This window comes from Miniopterus natalensis, chromosome X (assembly GCF_054644295.1).
Source record: "Miniopterus natalensis isolate mMinNat1 chromosome X, mMinNat1.hap1, whole genome shotgun sequence".
Taxonomy (NCBI): Eukaryota; Metazoa; Chordata; class Mammalia; order Chiroptera; family Miniopteridae; genus Miniopterus; species Miniopterus natalensis.
In genome coordinates, this window is record NC_142103.1 from 2,597,236 (window position 1) to 2,623,149 (window position 25,914).

Sequence of the window (25,914 nt, forward strand, 5' to 3'; positions counted from 1 at the left end):
CAATAGAAATTAATGCAATATGATAGGTATAAGAAAAAGTAGCCACAGAATCTCGTTGATAAATGAAAAATGACATTATGCCTCTCTGAAAGATCCGAGGGAATTGTAAGACTTGGAGTAACTGGAGAACTCATACCCACATAAGGGGGCCACTATCACTCAGCTCCACCTGAGTTTTGACCTATAAGATCAGTATTGTACAACATCTGATTTTTCAAAAAAACAACCCCCCCCCCCAAAAATCAATGTTTCTATGAAAATCCCATATCTTTATGTATTTTCCTCCAGTTTTAAAAAATTATCAGGCAGGCTAAAGAAAATCCCAAAGAAAACCCGTCTGTGGTTCGTGACCTCTGGAGTAGATAGAATCCATGGCTCCGTGGATGATCAGATTTCAAATGGAAAGTGGTCAGAAATTGACTCTGTGGTTCCCAAAAGCGTCTCTCTTGGGGCAGAATCTATTCTTGTTTAAGTGCGATTGGATGTGCACTAGTATGGCACAGGTGTCTTCATGACTCGAATTGGTTGTTCTGGTGATGACCTGATGGGGTACTGTCATTATTTTTGTTGTTGTTAATCCTCACAGAGGATAGTTTTTCCATTGGCTTTTCAGAGAGAGTAGAAGGAAGAGGGAGAGAGAGAGAAACATCAATGTGATAGAGACACATTGATTGGTTGCCTCCAGCACGTGCCCCAACAGCGGCTGGGGTTCGAACCTGCAACTGAGGTACATGCCCTTGACTGAGAATTGAACCCAGGACCCTTTGGTCAGCAGGTGGGTGCTCTAAGCACTGAGCCAAACCGGCCGGGGCACAGTCCTTTGTAATCCTAGTTATTGTTCAGCAACACGCCCACAGTTTTTGTGAGGATCAGATGGATCCAGGAAAAATCTGAGAATCTTCTCAGGTAAGGACACAACACAGTTAACTGTCACTCATCCCAGAGACGAACTTAGCCAGGTGAGAACGTTGCTAATTCTAAACCCAGTTTTGGAAAATCTGGAAATCTTTCTGCCCTTCCTTCCCCTGCTTCTCCTGGAGTCCCCCAGCAGAGCGTGTGGTCCCCGTGTTCCCCTATATGACCTCTTGGCAACTTTTGCAAATGATTGAGCTGAAAGGGCTTCAGGGAGCGTGAGTCGCATGTGAGAGACGGGCTGTGTCCCGTGGAAGGAACCACCCGGCTCTGCTGGGAATGGAGGTCTGTGCGCGTTCGCCCGGCTGCAGGTGCAGCGCCCTGGCTGGGGACGGTCCATGTGAAAACCCCAGCCCCGCGCCCTTCACGAGATATGCCTGTTAGAAACGTGTGCTCGGCAAAGTGCAGAGTCTATAAAATATAAAGTGCTATAGAAATAATACTGTTTCGATGTGTAAGTAAAAAGTTGTTTATTGCGTAATGACTGGAAAGGCAAGTCTAAAACAAAAATTTCAGTGCATCTGACGTGTTTATGTTCCTGGGGTAATGAACTGAGCTTTAACCAAGGGAAGTGTGTCAAGTATGCTCATCTCTGTGAAGGGCACAGGCCGAGCAGCCATTAGCTGGGGACAGGACAGGAGGACACAGGACGTGTGAAGAGCTTTTCTCCAGCGGGACTGAGTGCACAGAAGTGATGCGGGCACCGTGCAGCGGGCGCCTCATCTCCTCTGCCAGCACCGTTGCTATTGGCTTTGTGACATTTCTGCTCGACACTATCATTTTCTGAAATGTATAATTTAATTGAGGCTATAGGAACTGATAAAAAGATTTTTTAAATGTCATAGTTTAATCTTCATAGTAAGAAAAGAACCCTGTTTGGTGGGTACACACTGGTTCGAGGCATAAGACACCTCAGGCGTTCACCTTGGAGACAAAGGGTGAACACAGGTCTCAGTTTCTCTGTCCTTGAACTGACCTTCAGACAGTGCCTTTCTGCTTGGAGTTTGAAAGACCATGGAAAATTTTAATAAAGGAAGCTCTTAGGTGGTAAAGAAAAATATAAGGCAAATTATAATTCTAATTATTTATATTTATATTATGCTAGGTCCTGCCTTGTCACTAATAACATAAGATTAAAATAGGAGAAATAAAATATTCTAAATATCAATAGACAAAATGACTTTTAATAGTACAATTTTCTTTTCTCTCTCAAAATACGTACCGTTGATTTCCAGAAACGTTCCCCACAATAGCCCGTTTGGAATAAAGGATATTCTTTCAAGTTGTTAGGCCATGGGGTAAAAAAACCCACAATGCTTTTTTCTCTCTCTCTGATATGTACAATTGAAGAAGTTTCTTATTGCAAACTAATATTTCCATCATCACATGGCAGAGAAGCCTCTTTCATATCAGGCATAGTAATGAAGGATCACTCCTTAGCCTCAGGCACCTCAGAGAAAAAATCCTCAGCACCTTGAGCATTGTAGAAATGCCTGGTTGTGCAGATGTGGAAGTACACATTTGGACAGGCATTAGGCAGAGAAATTTTCTTCAAAAAGTGCATGGAAAGGACCATGTTTGTTGGTGTTTATATCCCTGTGCCAAGCATGGTGCTTAGCACAGAACCCGTGAATCTTCAAGGGTTGTTAAGTGACTTAATGGTATTTGTTTTATGGCTCACCTCTACCTAAAAACTCTATTTCTGGGCTGATCCTCCAGATCCAACCAAGGACTTTGTTCTTAGCAGCCGACTGGGTCTGGGGCCCCTCCAGGGATGACTCATTGAGAAAGGACACGAGGGGCCCAGCCAGAGTGGCTCAGTTGATTGAGCTTTGTGCACCGAAAAGTTGCCAATTTGATTCCTGGTCAGGGCAATAAAGGGGAGCATGCTTACAGATAATTTTAATGAAAATTCAAAATTGAGTAAAATCTGCTCTTTATGTTATTACAGCCATATTTTGGTATGTCTAAATATGGCACAATAGTAAGATGCTAAGAAAATCCCTGGGCAAATGAAATAGAGAAACTGAGACAAAATTAAACAAGGCCAAATAGATTGGTCATCTTGCAGCCAGCTTGTGAATCACAAGACATTCTCTTCCCTAACCAAGGACACTCGAGAGCAGATGTTTAATACCTCTCCTCCCTGACCAGAGAATACAGAGCTTAAATCACCCTGGAACTGCTCAGGCAGGAGGAGGGGGAGTGGGAAAAGGGGGAGTTTTATCTCACCCACTGGACAGAGAAGCCAGCCATCCTAGGAGTTGCCAAACCAGATGACCAAGTGTATGTCCCATCATCCCAAGAGGAGCCGCAACAGTGTAAAAGGGGCCTTTGCAACCTAATCTGCTACCCAAGGTATCTGACAGAGGAACCTTGAAACCTATAGGAAGAAGGGTGTAAAAGCCCTTGAGCCTCCACCGGGCATGTGCTCAAGCTAGCTGGGTGCCCGCTTGTGCTTTATGCCAGGTGTATTTTTAATAAATTTGCTTGCCTTGTTTCCCTAATAAATTCATTTGCTTTGCTTCAACACTGCTTTCTGGTGTCACTTGTCTGGAGACAGCCCTCTCCCTCCAACTTAGGGAGCTGTGTGATAACATCTTTTCCGGTGCCGATAACATAAATACCGGCAGGGATTAAATATTTTTCCCCTGAAAATTGTTGCGTGTGAGGAAAGGTGATGCGGTGGTTTTGACATCAAGTGTAGAGGGTTGAGGTAAACAGATTCCTTGAGTTAACTGTTTAGGACCATCCCTTGTCTCTTTACTCATTCGTTCCCCTTGTCTACTGCTCAGTCCCCTTCCTCTTCTCATAGGCAATTGTTCTAAAGCATTTAATTCTTTTTCCTTTCATGAATGTTAATGAAATGTATATTACTGTTTGTTGATATTTGCTTTTAATTTATGAATCTGTTAGTATTATACATCAGTGTTTCTTGATATTTTGCTGAGCCCAGTTTTTAAGACCCACCCATGTTCTTGTGAATGTTTATTTTGTTATTCCCTTATAAGTTGAATATGTCACATACGTTCTTTCTACTTTGTAAATTTTAGAAAGATATTTGGATTTTTAGTGTTTTGATCTGCCCCTTGGTACGTTTTGTTTGTTTTATACCTCAACGCGTTATTTTCTTTGGAGTGACTGTAAATAGCATCATGAGTTTATTTTGATTCCCACATATTCTTTGTTAGTATATAAGAGTGTGATTAGTTTTTAAAATTAAGCCTTTTATTTTGAAATAATTGTTCAATATCACAACTAAGAAATTAACATTGATGCAGCCCATCTACCTTATTAATATTTCACCAGTTTTATACCTGCTTGCGTGTGTGTGTGTGTGTGTGTGTGTGTGTACTTACACAATTTTATCACATGTGGAGATTCCTGTGAGGACTACCACAATATTCAGAAGACTTTTCTCAACACAAGGCTCTCTCATACTGCCTTTTAATAGCCCTGCCCACTTAACATTATCTTATTTAATCTTTACAACTCTATGAATTCTGCACTGCTACTCTTTGCATTTTATAGATATGAAAGTTGAGGTTGACAAAAGGGAAGTAACTTGTCTTGCTGAAGCTGTTTCAACCTAGGATGAATCCAGAGTTTTCACTTTTTACCCACATACTATAGAAGGAGTAAGAAAAATACTTTGGTTTTGAACTTATATAACGGCTAAAGACTTTCTGTTTGTGATGTGAGAAGCTATTGTGGCAGAAAAAAATCATTGCCATGTGGTCTTGATGCACATCTTAATTATATGAGACATGACTCCGTCATAGTTTTTTTTTCTTCTTTGGCATTTTTGTTAATTTTCTGAAATAGTTTCAAGGAAATTCCATTAATTAGAAGAACATCTAATGGGTTTTATGTAAAGTGCATGCTTTTTTTTTCTTTTTCTTTTTTTTTTTTTAGCTCAGCAAGGTAGGCAATAACATTGCCCTTCTTAAAATAGCAATTACATGAAAACTTGTAATTGTGCATCCTATCAGATTTTCAGAGCAGCTGACATGGGGGATGACAATTATGTTGAGCTTTTCAGCACAACCAAGGCTCATTACTTGGTTGGCAATGCTAATGCAATGGGATGGCTCTACAGGTTGCATCCTGCCTCTGACAAACACTCCTCTTATAACTCATTCCAGAGGTCTGGTGGCTTACAAATATGTGTAAAGGAAATCATAAGAAAAGGATATCTGGGAATCTGGAAGAGCAAAGGAAGAGTTTCTGAAAAACAACCTTGGGAGAGAGAAAAGAAGTTTAGAGACATGGATGCCTTAGCATGGAGATTGCATTCCTGCATTTGTCAGAGGATGAAAGTAGGGTCGAGAGGTCTGTAGAGAGGCTGAAAGAGCAAGAAAGAATGTTATGGAATGTTCTGGTGTTCTTTAATATGGATAAAGTCGTCCTATGCTGGATTAGAGAAGCTATATACTCATAGCCCAGTGGGCCAGAGAGGAGAATTGAAACTGTGCAGCCATCGCATGAAGAGAACTCTGCTAGTGGAGGGACAAAGGAGCCAGGTCTTTCTACCTCTCACTTTCAGTTTTACTCAGCATCTCTAAAATCCAATGGTGGTATTGTATATTACAAGTAGGAGAAAAAAATAATTAGAAAAGAAAGCTGAAAAAAATCCCTTGCATGATATGAATCTACTTCTTTGTCACAGCAATTATTAATGAGAATCAATTGGAATAAATATATCTACATTCCCATCACCCAGATCAGTTGTTTCCATCTTCTGTTTCCACCACGTTACTGAAAATACATGTGCATGTTTTACATAGTTAAAACATTGCCTAGATGCTTTGCATAAGACTTTTGCCACCTAATATTATACCACAATAATTTTCCCATGTTGCAAAAATCTCCATAGATATGATTATCATTGTTTTATAATATTCCCTTAAGTACATAAAATAGTTAACTATTTTTTCTGTTAGTGAGTGCGGATGATCATTTCTTATTATAAAAAAACTGACAATAAATATCTTTTGTATTCAGTGGGGGAGTGTTCCCAGTGCAAGGTAAGAGAAGAGGGTGGTCAGTTAAACTTCATTTAATAAAGCCTTTCATGGTGTTTACAAAAACTGCAGATTATTTTCTTAAAGACCTTGTCACAAGTTTACATTACCATCTTAAGAGCATGAATGTTACTTGTGTTACCACTTTTGAATATGATCATTGTATTTTAAATATGGTTGGTGGTGTATTGCCTTCCTAGGAAGATACTGCCAGGAGCAATTTCGAAGCTCTACTTGAATATTTTCAGGAAAGTTTGGGACTTTATCATTTTTGTGTGGAATTCAATAAAATTCTCCATCTTTCTCAAGGCAGGGTGGTTGAGGTTAATGGAGAGGCCTAGGACTGAGTTTCTGAACTCCGCGGGCTTATACAAATAGGTAACTTCAAATAACTGCCTCCAGATCTTAGGCAACTAAAAATAGTTAGGGGACTTAGGGAAGCAGACTGGCTGATTGTCTGAAGTGTTTTCCATTTTAAAGCAGATGTCCTGTATTCACTGGAGTAATTTAGAACATTTAAAGTGAGAGCATGACTGGCTGATGTGAAAGCATCCAGTGAGTTCAGTCAGAAACCTTTGTTTCCTTCCATGCTGAGTGAACTTGCTTGATAGCCCAACATCACGTGGTCGGAGACTGTGATATATTTGTAGATGTAAACAATTTCTAATGTGTATTGATTACTCAATATATGCCAAGCATGATTCTAAGCACTTTGCACCCATTTAGCTTAATTCTCACACTAGCCTAATGAGGTGGGTACTATTATCATTCTCATTTTATAGAAAATGAGGTACAAAGAGAATAAGGTTACCCAGCTTGTGGAGGACAAGACACTTGAATTTAGACAGTAGGAACCAGGAGCCTATGTTCTAGAAACCACTCTCTACTATATAGAATAAGGATAAAGATGATGATGATGATATAAATTTTTATGGTAAAGTTTTCATCATTAGCTACTGTTATTAAGTGCTTTCTATTCCAGATTCAATACTTGAAGATTTACCGATATTTATTTTTTCTTGTGTAATGCTTCTATTAACTCTGTGAGACAGATAAGCATTTTCATTTTAGCGGTGAGAGGTCTGAAATTAAGTGACCTTTCCAGTTCACACAGGTAAGACATGGCTGAGTTTGTATTTACTATTGAGCATATGGTTGGAAGTCTACATACTCCATACCCCATGCTGCCTTAAATAAGATGACCCTTCCTCCTTGAAACACCACCCGAAGCTGAAACTGTAATCTAAACGTAGGTGTTTCGCTTATAAATTCTTCTAATAATTATGAAAATTATATTGATACTCTAGTTGGTTAATCACAAATATTCTATTTTTACTGAAGACAGAGATTTGCACATAGAAACTAAATTCACTAAGTGGATTAAGACAATTTTAGATCTTGAAGTTAAAAGGTCAAGTTCTGTCTCTGAAGATTTAATGCGATGATGAAAACTGCAAGTGTGTACTAAGTGGTTTGGAATCATCACTTACTCTATTCTTATAATGTATTTAGAATCCTAGATATCAAAGGTCATCTGGTTTAACTTTCTCATTTTATAGATTAAAAATCAAACAAGTAAGCAAATCCACAATGACTTTAGAGTCAAATGTTTCTTTTTAAGATTCTAAATTTCTTCTAAGAATCTTTAAAAAAAATTTATTAATAAAAGTAAATTTATTCTAGTTTGAGCCAATTTAAGGAAAATATACTGGGTTGCAGGCTCGATCCCCAGTAGGGAGGCATGCAGGAGGCAGTCAATCCAAGATTCTCTCTCGTCATTGATGTTTCTATCTCTTGCTCCCCCTCCTTTCTTCTCTCTCTAAAATCAATAAAGGCATATTTAAAAAAATATTTTAAGCAAAATATATATTCATAAACATAAAGTGAGATTCTGAGTGACTATTCCAGTTCTACAAGATGGAGTAGCTCTAGTCTTCCTGGTATTCCCTCTCACAATGGAAACACTCTATATATGACACAGAAATCAAGCACAGGAATATTCTGAAAGATGGAAAGAAGACAGACTGCATCTGGGGACTTAAGGAACAACATGGCAGTGAGTTCCCTTGATGTCCTTATTGTCTTCTATATATGCTGAAGAGGGTGGTCCAGGGAACTCCAGCCCAGAATAGACAATAGGCATAATAAAAAAAACCAAAACATTCTATGAAGATCCTATTTCCCTAATGAAAAGATGAGAAAAATAGTGGCCTGGCACAGCAGGAAACTTTTTTGATAATACCTGCCCTACTCTAGTCAAACACCAATGGAAAAATTTATTCCCCACTGCCCCCCATGGTTTCAGTGGGGCTGCGCAGGGAGCTGATATTCTACCCAGTTGCCTTCTCTGCTGAAACCGGTGGTGCAAGTCATCTCTCACCAAGCTGACAGAGGTAGCATTGCTGATTCCTCTGCAGGGTATTGTCAGCAGCTCCTATCAAGGAGCTAATCTTTTATAACCCCACCTGGTGGATGCAGTTGGGTTCTCTCTCCAGAATAGTATAATGGTATTTATCAAAGAGCCGAGCCTCCAGCCCCACCGGCATCAGAAAGACTTAGTGAGGCAGTTTGACATAGAACTTGTTACCAGTAGGCTTTACTCCCACTGGTATCAGTGCAGCCCAGTGGGGAGATACCTGGTAAGAATGAACAAGGTGGTACAAGTCAAGGCTAGTCATCATTCTAGTTTCCTGCCACTTCTAATGTCAGCTGGGCCAAGTGGGAATGGGCTCAGCATCAATGAGGTTGAATAACATGGTGGGAGGGGAGACTAGTTGGTACTCTGTCTCCCTCTCTCAACCTCCCCTGTGTCAGTGGAGCCCAGTGAAAAGCTGAGTGTCAGTTTGCACCCTGAAGCCAACAAAGCCATGTAAGTCATCCTTTATCAGAGAGATAAATTTATATCCCCACTAAAAAGCAATACATTTGTGTAAATTTGTTTCCTACTTTTGAGAAGGTGTCAGAGTGACTGAGGGGGGTACTGAACTTCTATAAACGACAACAACTAGCAGAAGCAAGGAAATGAAGATAAGAACAAAAATCAATGAAACTGAATACAGGAAGCAATGGAGAAAATCAATAAATCAAATTATATATATATATAAAATCCATACAAATGATAAACCTTTAGTAAGACTGACAAAAACAAAGAGACAGTACACAAATCATCAATATTAGGAATGAAATAGGGGCTATCACTACAGATCCTCCACCCATGAGAAAATAATAAGAGACTATTTGACTGGTCGTGGCTCAGGAAAGAATATCTGAGCTTCAGGATATGACAATAAAATCATCCAAAACTAAAAAGCAAAAAGAAAACAAACAAAAGACAAATTATTCAAGAACTGTGGGACAACTACAAAAGATGGAACATATGCCTACTAGGAATACCAGAAGGAGAAGAAAGAGAAAGGAACAGAAAAAATATTTCAAACATGCTGTGGACTGAATGCTGATGTTCTCCTGAAGTTTACACGCTGAGATTGTAGCTCACAGTGTCATGCTATTAGGAGGTAGGGCCTCTGGTATATTGTGAATAGTCCTTCCAGCCTTCCCCAAAGGGACCTACAGCCTTCTGCAGGGTAACCACACATTGGGGAAAATGAAATAATCAGGCCTTTCAGTTTAGACCACTGAACACAAGGTCTGAGCTGACACTGATTCCAGGAGACCCAAATCACCACTCTGGCCCACCAGTCAGAGTAAGGGCTTATGGGTAAAGTTGCTCTAGAGGACATTTTGGCAGTTTCCTAAAAATCATCTCATGCAATAATCATAAGACCTAGCAATTACCTACAGCAATTATCCTCAAGAAAGGAAATTGTGTATTCACACAAAAACCTACACAACAATGTTTACAGAAGCTTTCTTCATAATAGCCCCAAACTGAAAACAACCCAAATGCCCTTCAACAGGTAAATATTTAAACAAATTAATATACCTATACTTTTGAATGCTACTCAGCAATAAAACAGGAATAAATACCAACACATGCAGCAACCTGAGTAGATCACCAGAGACTTAAGCTGAGTGAAAAAAGCCATTTCCAAAGGTTAATAATCATATTATTCCATTTATATAACATTCTTGAAACAATATGAGGTGTCCTTGTGGTGACAGACTGTTCTGTATTTTGACTGTATCAATGATAATATCCCAGTCATGATATCGTAGTATAGTTTTGCAAGATGCTACCATTGGAGAAACTGGGTAAAGGATACAGAAAATTTCTCTGTATTATTTTATTACAACTGTATGTGAGTGGAATATTATCTCAAAATAAAAAGTAAAGGGGATCAAATATATGGTCATAAAAGAAGATGACTTTAGGTGATGAGCATATAATGAAATATACAGATGCTGTATTATAGAATTTTACACTTGAAACATATAATTTTATTAACCAATGTCACACACACATATTAGATACCAGCATAATTCACAATTGCCAAAAAGCTGAAGAAACTCAAATTCTCATCATGTGATGAATGGATAAGCACAGTGTGGCATATTCACACAATAGAATGTCATTCAACCATCAAAAGGATGAAGTACTGATATATACTAAAACCTAGTTGAACCTTGAAAGCCATATGCTAAGTGAAAAAAGCCAGTCACAAAATATCTTATACTGTATGATTGCATTTATGTGAAATACAGAATAGGCAAATCCATAGAGACAGAAAGAAGATTAGTGGTTGCCAGGGATTTGGGGAAATGGAGAGTGATTGTTTAGTGAGTTTGAAATTTCCTTTTTCAGTGATGAAAAGTTTCTAGAACTAGATGGTGGGTGCTGATGTTTGCACAACATTGTGAATAATACTTGATGCCACCGAATTGTTCACTTTAAATAGTTAATTTTATGTTATGTGTATTTCATACCACAGTACAAAGAAAAATGTAGAAGAAAGTGAGACAGCGATATGCTAAAATATTTATTTTGGAGTGAGTGGATTATAAAAAATTTTTATTTTCTACTTTATACTCTTGTACTTTATAAATATTTTAAATGAATATGTATTAATTTTGTCATCCAAAAAATTTATAGAAAGAAATATGTATATACTCTAATTCCTAAACCTAAAATTCAAGGAAAGTTGGAGCTAATGGGGTGGAAAGAAGAAAAGGGATTTAAAACATACTTTCCTATTATGGAAAATGAGAAACAGGAACACAAATTATGTAGAGCACTCTAATGAATCTTCACTTACCAATTGTTCAGCTTCAATATTTATCATCTCATGAACAATTTTATTTTATTCATATCCCACCTATTTAGAAAGGATCAGTAAAAATTGCTGTGGGTGAGTAAAAAGAACCTGGGCTCTGAAGTGGGACATGTCTGTATTTTCATCTCAGCTCTGGGAGTTCAGACACTTGTGTTTGAGTCCTAGTGTTCTTGACTGATCAACAGGGCCTTAGGCTGGTTGCATAATCTCAGTTTCCTGCTCTGTCAAAAAGGATATTCAGAGTCATAAGTGAAATGACATGTGGAAAAAAGAGCATAAATATATATGATACAGGTTATTGGGTTAGTTGTATTGGCTATCTACTTTTTTTGCAACCTGACATAAGTCAGACAACCAGAAATCTGGGTCTCTTAAAGCTAAATTTATCCACATAAGAGTATATCAAAATACATTTGAACAGAGAGACCCCCAAGTCTCAGTTGACCTGAGGCAGTCTCAATTTGCTCCTATGATCAACCAAAACTGTTATTAGAGTACCCCTTCATTTTTAAAGATTTCCAGTTTGAATAACACATTTATATTCACCACTTTATATAGGAAATATTGAAGCTTAAGAAAATGTTCAGGAAATTAAAAACAAATTACAATAAAGAAATCTAATAAATGATTATTGAGTTCTTTAAGAGCATGAACTTTTCCATGTTGATAAACAATTTTTCAAAAGAAACATTTTGTATGCTAATCGAATTTCCCTGACACTCATCCATGATTCTGTATATGTTTTAGAACATATTTCATGATTATGGGTCATCCCACAAGCTTTTAGTGTGGTGTAAATATAAAGTTTTACGGGATTTAACTCTTAAGCAGTGCTGTGATTCCATCAGTTATGCCCCCACCTTCCTATTCCACCAAGGCAACCAGGTTAATTCCCTCATAAGAGAAAGGCTATTAGAGCCACATGAAGGACCCCTGTGGACAAATCAGATCACTGAAATAGCCACAGTCCTAATGGCTTCTCCAATCAAATAAAAATCCAACTGCTATCATACATGGCCCTGGTACCTGACGATTGTAAAGTGTTTACAATCACCTTTAACAAGCTCGTGTCACATCTACCCAGGGGGCACTAGCTGAAATCACTGGGCTTTTTTTCTAATAGTACAGTATGTTCATTCATTCAACATTTATTAAGTACCTTACCTGTCCCACATTCTATGCTTGGCACTAGAGATACAAAGATGTGTAAGACAGAGTCAATGGCCTAGCTGGTTACAAAGTTAGATGAGGAACGAAACTCACAGATTCTGGGATTTGGAATTGGTTATACCAATTACAAGTATAAATTTGTTTTCTAGAATATGCCATTTTTACTCATCCATTTTTCCCCCAGGAAATACTCATTGGGTGCCCACTCTGCTGCAAGCACTATTTTAGGTACCAGAAATACAAGAAGTCCCTGCCCTTATGGTGCCAATAGCCTAGAGGGGGGAAATAAAAAAAACCATGACTATACATATATGATGGTGATAAATGCTTTGAAAAAAAATAATTTAGAGTAAAAATGGATAGAATTTGATGGGGGTGAGATATTGGGTGGTCAGGGAAAGCTTCCTTCAAAATAAGTATTGAGAAGAAGTATGACTGAATGAGATATGAGGTAAGAGCATTCCAAGTGACAAAAACGTGGTTGGTATATTCCCCCAAACAGCAAGGATGCCAGTGTAGCTGGAACAGAGTGAGCAAGAGAGAGTTAATGGCCATTCAGAAGGGGGAAAGGAGGGCAGACTGTGGAGGGCCTGTAAGTGGAAATTTAATTTTATTCTAAAAGTGTGCTTGGAAGTCACTCTTTTCTAAGCACTGTGATAGATACTTGGGATCCAAAGCTGAACAAAATATGGTTCTTGTCCTGGAGGAGCTTACAGACCTGTGGAACAGATGGCAAAGTAAGCAGACCATGGTGATAAAGTGTGGTCTGGGCTAAAAGAGTCGCATACACAAGGTACCATGGGAACATGTACCTTCTGTATATATGACTTTTCTCTTAAACCTTTAGGCAAGTGATTGGCACGAATAGATAATTTTCCTCAGCACAGTGCATTGACTGATCACTGCCAGAGATGTTCTGAATGACAGTCCAGGTTTATTTCCTAAGAGATGAGTTATGTATAAGCCAAATCTCTTGGGAGATGTTTTCAGAATAGTCAAGGTATTGTTATAGTCATGAAAGCAATTGGTATTCATAGTCTTCTACTTCTTATTCAGACTAGAATTATACATTGAGAAAAAAATATAAAAATATATACTGGTCTATATATATGGAAGCATCAGACAAATGTTCTTGATTTACAGCAAATGAGTTCCTTAAGGACACTTTCTGGAGGCTATAGGAACAGACTGGCAGAATTAGAAATATAGTATAAGCAACTCCCAAGGGAAGCTGACTATTTGCTTAAACAACTTGGCTATTTGGATTTTGTTCAATGAAGTTATCAAGTCAGTTAAAAATAATAATTTGCTTGACTTTGTGCACTTGTCTATAGACAAAACAACCCCATAATTGACATGGTGGATTTGTTAATTTTAATGTCCCTTGTCCTGGCCTGCAGGTCCAGTGCATACCCCTTAGAAAGTTGTCTAGAGCATAGTGAATGCCATGTAAGTATTTGCTACTATTATCTGGCTCAACTCCACTGGTCTGGCCTCACCAGCTGCCACTTGCAAACCTCCCTCTAGACAACCAAAGCTGCTCACAGAGCAGAGCAGAGAGAGAGAGAAAATAGCCAGAAGCCTGTTGCCGTGGCCAAGCCACAGCTGATGGTGCCAGAGGAGATAGAGATAACCTGACTTAGACTATAGTTTCAAAGTTGGGCTGACAGTGTTTCCTAATGGGTTACATGTGTATGTAGGGCAAGGAAAAGAGAAGTAAAAAAAAAAAGATACCTTGACTTTCAGCTGGAGCAATTGGATAGAAGCAGCTTGGAAGAGAGGCACGTATTCCGTTTAGCACATACAGGATTTTGAGTGTCTCCAAGTGGACATGTCAAGTAGGCAGTTGGATAATGTAACTGGAGTTTGGGGAGAAGTCAGACTTGCAGATATAAATTTGAGACTCATTATTATACGGATAACATCTAAAGTGCAAAGCCACGGGAGTAGTCGAAGTCACCTAGGGGCCAATAATAGCATGTGTTTTCTAGGGTTGTTACAAGGATCATATGACTGAGCCATGTAAAGTACTTGGCACAGTTTCTGACAAATAGTAAGTGGGCAATGTGATAACTATTGTTATGATTATGATTACGATTAGGAATAATTTATTGCTAATAGGAATTATGGTAAACTTCCATGACTACTTAGAGACTTGCCTCCAAACCCTTCCCCTGTAGCGCACACGTAGAAAAGGATGACGCTTGCACAACCACTAAGACAGAGTCCACTGCCAGGAGCTCTGGTTCAGTTCCTGCCCAGCTGCCCCAAGGGGTGTAGATATGAATTTTCATCACAATACTGCAGCACAGGGCTGGGGAGGTGAAGCCTACGGCCTTGATATGCAAAGTGTGGTGTCATCACCTGGGAACTTGGCTTCCTCTGCAGACTCTCTGGCCCACGGAATCTGAGTCTGCATTGCTCTAGGCTTCCGTGCTGATTCCTGTGTACCCTAAAGTTTGAAAGCACTGATTGATAGGGCATACATTAATTGCCAAATTTGAGACAATTATTTCTTCTTGTCTCCTTGCTTTCAGTACAACATATATATTGTGTCTATTATGTGGTGGTTACAAGAAGTTCATCATGGGGTTGTTTTTGCATTGGAGGACTTCTCTGTAGTGTGTGAATAGCTCTGGGGTTCATTGTTTGCTTCATTAAGTGTTTTCCATTTTCCAAGGGCACTTTTTACCCACATTGTAGCCATGTCTATATAAGATGACTGGCCTGGGACCATGGCTTACCCCGGCAGCTGTGACGGTTTATCTTAGTGCTGGAGTTCATGGTGGGAAACTTGACACCTCACTTGGAGCCACATTAATACCGCCGCTCAACTGAGCTAATTCCATTTGGCCTGAGATAGTGACTGTGAAGCACATTGAGGAAACGAGGCACTATTTATTATGTTTGGTTTACATAGAGGGGAATGTGGCTAATTCAGACCTCTACGAAAACTCATTTTTTCCCTCAGATCAAAGTTTTATTTCCTGAATAACCTAGTTAATCTTATTCATAATTGTTATTTGTCCCATATAGATCATACCAAAGGCTAGGCTAACTAGTGAGAAAAATGACTTCCTTCCCTAGCAAGTGGGATCCTGAGGCTCTCGCTCAATCCTGAGTGGGTCTGTCTAGACTCACTGCAGTGCACATTAAGCCAAGAAAATTCTCCCACTAGAGAGTCCAGAGACAAAAGATGTAGGTCAGGAACCAAAGAGAAAGATCAAAAGAAGTGTTAGCCCAGAAAAGGCAGTGCCTGTGCGGGACCTTCCTTCTTATTCTACTGAAAACAGCCTGAGACGAGCAGGTGTGTGGTTACCTGGGGTGGGACAGAGCCTGGAGACATCCTCCTGTATGCAATCTTAGAAGGAAATAGCCTATCTTGTGCCCACAGCCTTGCTTATATGTGGTCAAAGAGTTTTCAGAGAAAGGAGGTGTTTGCATAAGATAGGACTAGTACATCTTTGAGTTCAGTCACCCTGCAGTTCAATCTGTGAATTCCACAAAGTCTTATTGCTGTCTGCCTGTAATGCTTATGGCACTGTGGCTGGTGAAGGTTTGGAAGGGCCGTGGGCTGCAGAGGAAATAAACTGGGAACTGTATGTTTGGTCCTTGTCATGTTGGTATATATTCAGGTGGGAATGCAGGGGCAAAACTTTCCCAGCGGCAAAAGGTGATAAAGGAAGCTCACTGAGCAAAGGAGATCTAGCAGAAGAGGACTCTGGACGTAGCAGAAGTCAGCCACCAGTTTATGATGCGACGGTGGACAAGGTCCTACCTCTCTTGGAGACTCAGTTGGCCTATTTGTCAGAGTTTGGACTAAATGAACTCAGGGGGGCTCTACTGGCCCTGGTATTCTTAATTCCAGGCTGGCAATGCCAATCTGAATTTCAGGAAGTGACATGTCAAAGCTTTCTAAAAATAGCTGTAAAACCGAAATCTCAGCTGATATTATGCTCAAAATGTTTCTTCTCAACCATCACTGAAGGGAAAGAAATCCAGGGTACCCAAGAAATAGAATTCTGAATTGGGGAGCTTTTAGGAAGACAAATAAAATAAAGACATTGATTCCATGCTCCATTCCATGCGCACCATGAAGCAGCCCAGGGTGTAACGAAGAGAAGGCTGTGGCAGGGGGCAGTGTGTGGAAGCGACGACTCTCGGGGCTCACTGTGCACTGCTCTGTAGACGACCGTCAGAAACAAACAGCGGGCAGAATCATCAGAAGGGAAAAACAAGCATTTTCTGTGTTGAAAATACATGAGATAAAATAAAAGCATGGCATTTTAAATTACCTGTAGAAATTTCAAGGAGAGCAGTTACCATGCTCTTTAATTGGTTACCTTTGCTCACTGTGCATTTTCAGAGAACACAGTGACATGGCATTAATTTTTTCACTTTCGCAGAAAAGTTGTTTTTCAGAACATATCACCCTAACTAAAATTTCCCCCTAAATACTTTTTTAAAAAGTGTGTTTACATGATTAAGTACATTTTATATTCTGATTAATATTCATGCAAGTGAGAAATCATAAAACTACAGTGTGAAAATGAATAACAATAAAATGAATGACTAAGATCTACTAAATGAAATGTCAATATTGAACATGCTTCAGTTTTTCATTTCAAGTGGTTAACACTAATTCATACTTATGGTACACACTCTGGAAATCTATCCACCCAACACTAGGCAAAATTTGTAGTAAATCACACCTGTTTACTCAATCTCAGTTTATAAAAGTTTTCTGGAACTCAAAGAAAAGCTGCACCATCAGCAGTTTTTATGTTGTTCTTCTCAAAAACCTTTACTCTGAGGTGGATGATAGGAACAGACCCCTCTTTGGGCTTGAAACGGGAAGGTCTGTGTTTGTGCCGCTACTCTTGGCTGTGTGACTCAGCTTCTCAGATCTCCCGTCTCCTCAGCTCTAAGAGGGGAGATCTGCTTTCATGAGACAGACTTGCCAAACAAGATACAATAATAAGATAGAAGAAACAATCTTTTCACACACTGAAACACAATTAAACCATGGCACAGTGGACCTGTTACCTAAAACTGCATAGCACAACACTGCAACAGTTAGTGGTTTTAACATAACAACAGCTCTGCTATTTCTCACTGTTTCTGAGCTTCCGGAATTTAGGAAGGACTTAACTGAGCCACTCTGGTTTGGGGCTCATCTCAGAATTTTAGGGGATCTCTATACATTCTCCCAACATGGGCTAGTTAGGGCCTCCTCACAGCATGGTGGCCTCAGGGCAGTTCTACTGTTTACGTGGTGACTAGGGTTCCCCAGAAGGAGTGTCCCCTGGAAATTAGGCAGAAGTGCACAGCATTTTTATGACTTAGCTTTGGAAGTGAAATAGCCTCTCCAGTGGTCAAGGCCGTAATCATCTTTGGACAATACCATCTGCTGCATAGAGCACTAAAACCACAATTTTCTATCATTAATGCTGGTTTGATTTAAAAGATTCCTTGAAGGGCTCCAAGGAAACCACAGCTCAAGACCAGCATCTCATCAATTACTTTAGAATAGCATTGCTACATCCCACAATCCCCTTTTAACTTTCAAAAAATAATATTTAATACTATTTGAAACATCTGCTCTGAATTAGATAATATTCTACATGCTTTATATACTGTTAGCAATCCTTAATCTGACTTTTCATAGTAGGGAGTATTCCCATTTTACCAAGGAATCTGAGATTCAGAGAAATTATGTAACATGCTCAGGTCACAGAAATCAAACTTGGATCAATCCCTTCTTTTACTACATTTTTATGATAGAATCTTCACTTGTTCCTGTGAAGTACTATTATTATCTCCATTCTCTAATGAGAAAAATGAAGCAAAGAGAAATTATGTAACTTGTTGAAGGCCAGACAGCTAGAAAGTGGTGGGGCGTGATTTTGCACTAAGATCTGAATCCACAGTTATTCTGGAATTATTAAGATCTTAACAATTTAACATAAACTAGCCTTTCAACTTATTTTTCTTTTTTCTATGATGGGAAGGGTCCACAGTGGGTACTTGGCAGGGGAAGAGGCCATGAGGAGGTAAAAGGGACTTTTTTAAGAAGCTTCTTGTTGCCTGGGAGTGATCAGGGCGGGGTGAAGGTATAACGTGGAAAGGTGGCCAGCACACAAGAACCGAGGTCTGCCTACTCCCCGGTTTTTCTAGGGTGGGCTTAATGATGAGACTGACTACCAAACTCTTCTTAAATCATTATTTTGGCAAAACACACTTTCTGTGGTGAAGGGACAATGCAGATCTTAATCACACATAGTGTGCTGCTGTTACTCTCCGTCAGATGACAGCCAGGCCTTTTCATTTACCAGGCAGTATTATTATGCAGGTGTTTATAAACCAAGCTCCAGATCTTTCCCTTTATCTGTAAAAAGCAGTATCGCACAACAGGTGCTCTTTCCTCGCCCTTAACCTTTGTAATGCAGCGTGAGCAAAAAGTCACTATTTGCATACTTTCCCTAATACAAGAAACCTGAAATTCAACCAGAAAGCAAGCAAGTCACTTATGACAGATACAAACCCAGCGCTGTGATTTGCATATTCACAGTGACTTCTGCATTTGTGACACTGAAACTCTGGTTGCTTCTGGAGTCAGGTTTCCATGAGGAAATCACACAAGGGCTGTGCGATGGAAGGCGACACACGCCGCTTGTCTAGGCTTCAGTTTGCGTGACTGCAAAGCAGAGCTCAGGCCTCCCGGCCTCCTCAGGACGGGGGAGCTGAAAACAAGGTTGGACTGGGAAGTGCATGGAGACTGCGCGAGGCTGTGCTGTTACATTCATTCATGCGAATAGACGTGCCTTCATTGGGCAGGTGCACACAAATATCGGCATCATTTAAAAGTGCGTGTTTACTGGGGCCCACGTTGTGCCGGATGTAGCTGTAGGCCGAGGACAAGCCAGCTAACAGAACAGCAAAGCAGCCCCACGCTCCTCGGACTTTCCACTCGGGTGGGAAAGACAGAACACAAACAAGTCAACAAGTCATAGCCAGTATGTCAGATGTTGGCCACAGTTGCTGTGGAGATCAAGAAACAAAGAGGGGGGCTGAGGAGACCATGGCGATGAAGTTGTTATGTCTGCACTGGGTGGAGGAAGAGGCGCTGGTTTAGGCAGACAGGACGATCTGGGGAGGCCTCCCTGACAAGGCGCCATTTGGAACCGGGTAAACCTGAGAACTTTATATCACGGCATTAAGATAATGCAAAGTATTGAAAACAGTCATTTTTTAAAATTATTGCACTGTAAATTAAAATTTATTTTTAAAATACATTATTTTTTAAATGATACACAACGTTGGTTTGAAAAAAGTAGAATTTTATCAAAAGGGTAATAACTAGTTTCATATCAGCATTATTTGAATAATGAGACTTTTTTCGATCAATAATTTTTTAAATTTTGTTTATGTAGATCTTAGGGATTCCCTCTGTCTTAATAGCTCTGGTCTATTGAGTGTATTTTCTGTGCCATACATTTCATATCTATTACTTTGTCTTTCAACCCAATGATGATCCTCATTCTGGGTGTATAAGGAAGCTATGTTTAGTTATCTAATTGTATCCTTATAACAATTTGTGACTCAAATATTTCTAAATTAATTTTAAACAAAAGGAAATACTTGTAGAAACAATGTGTTCCAAGGTGGAACTCCCACTGGATGGCAGAACCAAGATTCTACCTTAGCTTTGCCTGCTGCTCTTTCCCTCTGCACCATGCCACCTTTCCCATCCTTGGATAATTAAAATTAAATACTTCTCCTTTGGAATACGTCCCATGGATTCCAGTATCCTGCCAATTTCTTATTCCCTGCTTTGTGGCTCCTGAAATAGATTTAGCAAACATTGAGATCTAGCTATGGCTAATTTATCCGTAATGGTTAGTGAAGGAGAACCTAGGGCTTTCCACATTGTAAGTAGAATCTTTAAGCATGGCATCAAGTGAAGAAAGTGCTACACCTTATTCAATATCTTGTTATTTGTCTTTGGTCAGCACAGAATGTCCTTCCTGTCTTTGAATATTCAAGGTGACGACTTTTTACTTGAAGCCGATGGGTCTGTAGCGTGAACACATGTATGACTAGCCTTTAAGATACGACGGATATTGATACTGGGCAGCGCTGCGTGGCACAGGAGCACCTACAGAGAGTGCGCTTGCTGTTAAGGGGAGTATCCATGGAGTTACCTACAACTTAACACCTCATCACTCCTCGCCAACACCATTCATGTCTCATTAATGAGCAAATCCTGCAAATTTTGCCTGTGAAATCTCATTTCACGCTCCACAGTCACTACCTTAGTTTAAACCATCATCAGTCATACCTTCCCTGCTTCCCCACTCATCCCCTTAGCCCACCCTGTACGCAGCAGCCACACTGATCTTTGGAAAACAAACATCTGGTGATGTCATCACGCTCCCTTCCCAATTTCAGCTTTTTCTAAAGCCTTCGATTGCTCTTAGAATAAAGACCACACTCTTTGTTGTAACCCACAGGGCTCTAGATGTTCTGGCCCCTGCTAATCTATCAGCATCACCTCCAGATGCTTCGGCACTGTGCTTACTGTCACTCACCGTTGCATTCCTACTGCCTGTCATGAGGCTCAGCAGATAGCAGATGCTCGCTAAATACTTCTTGAGTGAATGAAAGTAATTTTTTTCTTTTTGCAATTTATGCATGCACCATGTCTGTCAACCTCTTGGTAATGTTGGAATGAAAGATGGACCTTGCCTTTCTGAAAGCTGAGAAAAATGTAGAAAATAGCAAATTTCATAATTTGCACACAGGCATAAGGCAGATGCAAATATGTGCATCAAGATCCCTTCAAAAAAAATCTTATTCTTTGAGACAGCATGGAGGATCCTGGAGATTATTATGCTAAGCAAAATAAGCCAGGCAGAGAAAGGCAAGTATCCCATGATCTCACTCATATGTGGAATCTGAAGAACAAAATAAACTGATGAACAAAATAGATCCAGAGACATGGGAGCATGGAACAGACTGAAGATTCTCAGAGGGAAGTCGGGCATGGGTGGGTGGGAAAGATTAAATAAAGAACTTAAATGCGTGTATGTACAACCCATGGACACAAACAATAGTGCAGGAAGGCCTGGGCTGGAGGGGGGTTGGTGCGGGGTAGAAGAGGTCCATGGGGAAAAAAATGAAGACATCTGTAATACTTTCAGCAACAAAGATAAATTTTAAAAAAAGAAATAAGAAGAACTCTAAACATATAAAAATAAAATCACAATTTTGCACATTAAATACTTCTTCAAGACATTTTCTAGGTAGCAATCTACTCCACATTTAGAAAGAACTGCTTAGATCAGGCTAGATATGCAGGGGTATTTTTATATGGATCAAATTAGATTTGTGAGCATTCTGCCAGACACTGCTGGAAAGTGGTCAGTATTTTTCCCACCCTAGCTGCTTTAACCAGTATGCTCGATCTATTGCCAGGAGCCTTATCTCTAGGATTTGTACAGGGCACCTTCCGTTGCCAGTCGTGACTCACTGTCTCTTGCTCTAATCTTTGTGGGCTATCTGAAATCTTTGTCTCCATACAGTGGTTCTGACTTTGGCTTCTGGCCTTCCTTCTTCTCACGACCCATAAGAGACACAGTCCCCCGGGGGTAGTCTGGGAAGCCTCTTCTGGAGGCTGTTAGGTTGCTGTACTCTGGCTCCACATGACAGCTGTGGGCAATACTCAGCCCTGCTCCTGGCAGCCCGGCCCTGTGGACTAGCATTACTGGGACCAGCAGTTCTACCCTGGGAAGGGGAATAGATAAAAAGCTCTAGTAACTTTATAGCATTCACAGTTCTGCATAATTTAATTCATGATTATAAAGATAAAAATGATCTTGATTGAATAGTGCATTTGATTTTATAACCATCAAATCTGAATGAGCACCCCAATTAATGTAATGTTATTTAATGTAATAGTTCACACCTACTCTTAAATTTACTTTGAAATTAACTTCAATTAGGTACAGATAAGAACTGTCACTGGATTTCCTTCCAATCTGACTTGCAAAAATAGCTAAGATTTCTGAGAATATGGCTCAAAGAGCGTCTGTGATTTTAAGGACCCTATTTAACACCCCAGATTTATCATTTCTTCTGTATGCCTGGAATCCATGTGTACAAGAGCTCAAGCTCCCTTTTTTAAAAATCAAGCCTTAGATTGTCCTTCAAGGAACTCTTATGGTCCCAGATGCAGGTAAGTGCTTCTATTCTTGAAATGGGCTCTTCCCACCCTTTGTTTTGGCACTCCCCTGGGGAGAGATTCCTAAGATCAGAAATATGCTATGGAATCTACTGGAAAATAGGTCACATCTAAGACCTCTACTCCTTGCTGCCATCTTGGACCTTAAGATGATTTCCTCAGCAATCTTAGAGATATTCTGATAGCAAACCTGTTGTATGACATTTCATTTTAATGGCTTGACATCCAATCAGGCCGAGCAAATGAAATGCACTCTTCAGATTTTTGCTTTTACTGTTGAGACAGCCATGCTATTATTTCTTCTGGGTTTGGACCTGTGGGGATATAAACAGGAGGTATGGAGAGCCTTGCAACTAGGAAGGGAAAGCCTGAGTAAGAATGGAGCCAATGCAAAAGAAAGCAGAGCCAGTAGATGTAGGGTTTGGGTGCAGGTAACCAAGATCAAGCCAGGTTCACTGCTAGATTTTCATTTATGGAAACCAATAAAATCCTTTTATTTGCTTAAGCAAATCTGGGGTGATTTTCTTTTTCACCTGGAATTGCAAGAATACTGGCTAAGTCAAAACTATTTTATCTCTTTGAATCGCCGCAGTACATCTTAAAGGGGTGTATTCTTTGAGTAAGTCCACGTTAGGTTATCTACCTTGACTGTGGATACCAGCATTCACTCATGCATCCACCAAACCTGTTATGAGGCATCTATTCCCAGATCATTGACTTACTAGCTTCATAAGGTCATTGCAATGTTCAGATGCCTAACTTTTTTTTTTTTTTTTAAATATATCTTTATTGAATTCAGAGAGAGGAAAGGAGAGGGGGAGAGAGAGACAGAAACATCAATGATGAGAGAGTCATTGATCGGCTGCAGCCCACAACCCGGGCCTGTGCCCTGACCGGGAATTGAACCCCGATCACCTGGATCCTAGGTTGACACTCAACCGCTGAGCCACGCCCGGCCGGGCCAAATGCCTAACATTTTATATTGAGAGTACTCAAACATACACAGAAGAATTGAAAGTATTTGCAGAGAACAATCATGAACTTACCTAGATCCTATCATTAAAATTTTACTGCACTTGATTTATCATATCTATCCCTGTATCCATCTCTCAATCCATCTTAATTTTGGATGAATTTCAAACTAAGTTACAGACATTATTACACTTCCTGCTAAATACTTTGCATGCAGCTCTGTTTTTAACTAAATGAAACTTCTGGCAACTCACCCTCACTGGGCCTTGGTTTCACTATGGAAAAACATGGAGGTTGTTTTAGATGACCTCCAAGCGCCCTTTCCAGCTCTGACATTTTGTAGTTCTCTGATATTTGCCTTTTAAATTGATTGACGTGCTTGTGCAAAATGCTCTCTTGTTAGATTTTAAAAGGATTAACCTGGAAAATAGATTTTGTTTATCTATGGAATATTTACCTAACTGAAGCCTGTTTGGTTTAGAATACCTTGCTAACTAACCAGTAGATTGTGATTTTGAGCCAAAACAGATGTTTTTAGGGGTCTAGGGAAAAGGAAAATATAAAGTATTAGGTATATATTTTCAAAATTATGGGAAGAGTAGCATCTTATCCAGGAAAGGAGAAAAGGGAAAGAGCATGCGAGAGCAAATGTATTCTAATGCAAGTTCTACTCTGCCAGTCCTGGGAGGAGGGAGATCATGCTGGGGCATCTCTGCCCAATAGTTTTTTTACACTGATGGTCTTTAGGAACTAAGAAAATGGCTTAAAACAACCTCTCCTCCCCCAAAGAAAGATATTACAAAAGTCAGTCTGACAGAGGACTGGTTATTTCTAGAAACAATACCAAGATATAACTTATTGTGGGAAACAACCAAACTAAATGGAGACCACAACCCTGTTTTTTCTGTGGACAGCCTGCTCCACCAGGCCAGCAGTGAAGCAGTCTCTACTGCTGATTTCCTTGGGACCCATAACCGGGCTCCTTCAGCAGGGGTGCAAATCAGTTACTATGGCTCTGAGGCGGAGCCTTTGACATCTGAAGCAAGTTCTAATTCCCACTGAAGCGGCCCTGCTCAGACTGAGCCCCTCCCAAGATCCCACTCTTAACTGCAAAGACTCTTCTGGATAATTTTGAATAATTCACGTCGGAACAAAAATATCAGTGAAATTCTTCATAACTGCCATCATCTTCCATGAAAAACGTCCTTTCACAAAACTTTCAGCATTTACCTACACGTGTGGAATAAGAGGGCCCCAGAGCTTCTTGGGATGGCCTCTATGCATGCCAGATGATCAGTCCCATTAAATATAGAACAGTATTAAAATTCTTATGTGTATTTCGGATCAAGGAATCTGGATAAAAAGTGATGTCTGGTTATTTGGTCACAGTCCAACAGTTTTAGATCTAAACTAGGAAGAAGTAGTCATTCGCATGCCATTTGCATTAGGGAAATATTACTGTAGAAAATCTAAAAATAATCAGGAAAACTGCATCTCAAATAGCATTTTCCTCTTTTCATTTTAACACTCTATTGCTTATAATGATGGCTCATTAGGCACTGTCAAACACTTCAGATCCTAATTCTCAAGTTTATTTGAAAATGCTACATTAATTTGCCATTCAAGTACCCAGTACTATAGGCATGCCTAAATTTGTTAACCTTGTATAGACTTTGATTAGAAAATCATTCTTTTTCTGGAACCTTATTGGTCCAAGGCTTTGTCTGTATGTATAGTCCACTTGCCTTAAAAATATTTCTGGAAAGTGGAGACAAAAATGAAAGATTGTGTGAGGCCACCATAGTATGGAATTTTGGAATTGAGTTGTGATCTAGGATTCAAGCTGGAATATGAAGTATAGATTATGGAAATTAACAGCTGTGTGGTCTCTTTATTTGATTGTTTCTTATGAGCAACATACTTGATTAGCTCTCTACCCTTTTAAATGAAATTACAAAATAATTATATGTTCTGCCTCCAAAAGCCCTTTATTGAGGATAACAATAAACTGTCCAATGTTCAAATCAATGTATGATACATTTATATAATTATTAAATGCTTGTAAATTGCCAGTTAACACTGCATGTGTTTACTACCTAGTAAAACAAGTGTTGACCCATCTATTTAAGCAACTGGGGGACATTCACTGTGGCTTAAGTCATTGTTGCAGCGCGCGTGGAAAAACTCTGCTAACGTGCCAGCCAGCCAGCCAGCCAGCATATCATCTTTCGTCTGCATTTATTAATGGCTTAGAATGTCCATCTGTTGTCCTTAATAAATGGAACACTAAGAAAAAAAACATTCATTGGGTCAATCTATACATATATGACTGTTTTCTTTACAGAGAAAAGCTCCTTGGAAT

The 25,914-nt window shown here is 39.6% G+C and overlaps 1 long non-coding RNA gene across 1 annotated transcript in view; it reads left to right on the forward strand.

The window, feature by feature from the left end:
* The window catches only part of LOC107540414 (uncharacterized), a 345,505-nt gene that overhangs the window by 46,460 nt on the left and 273,131 nt on the right, over positions 1-25,914 (forward strand). The gene's annotated exons all lie outside the window — the stretch shown is intronic.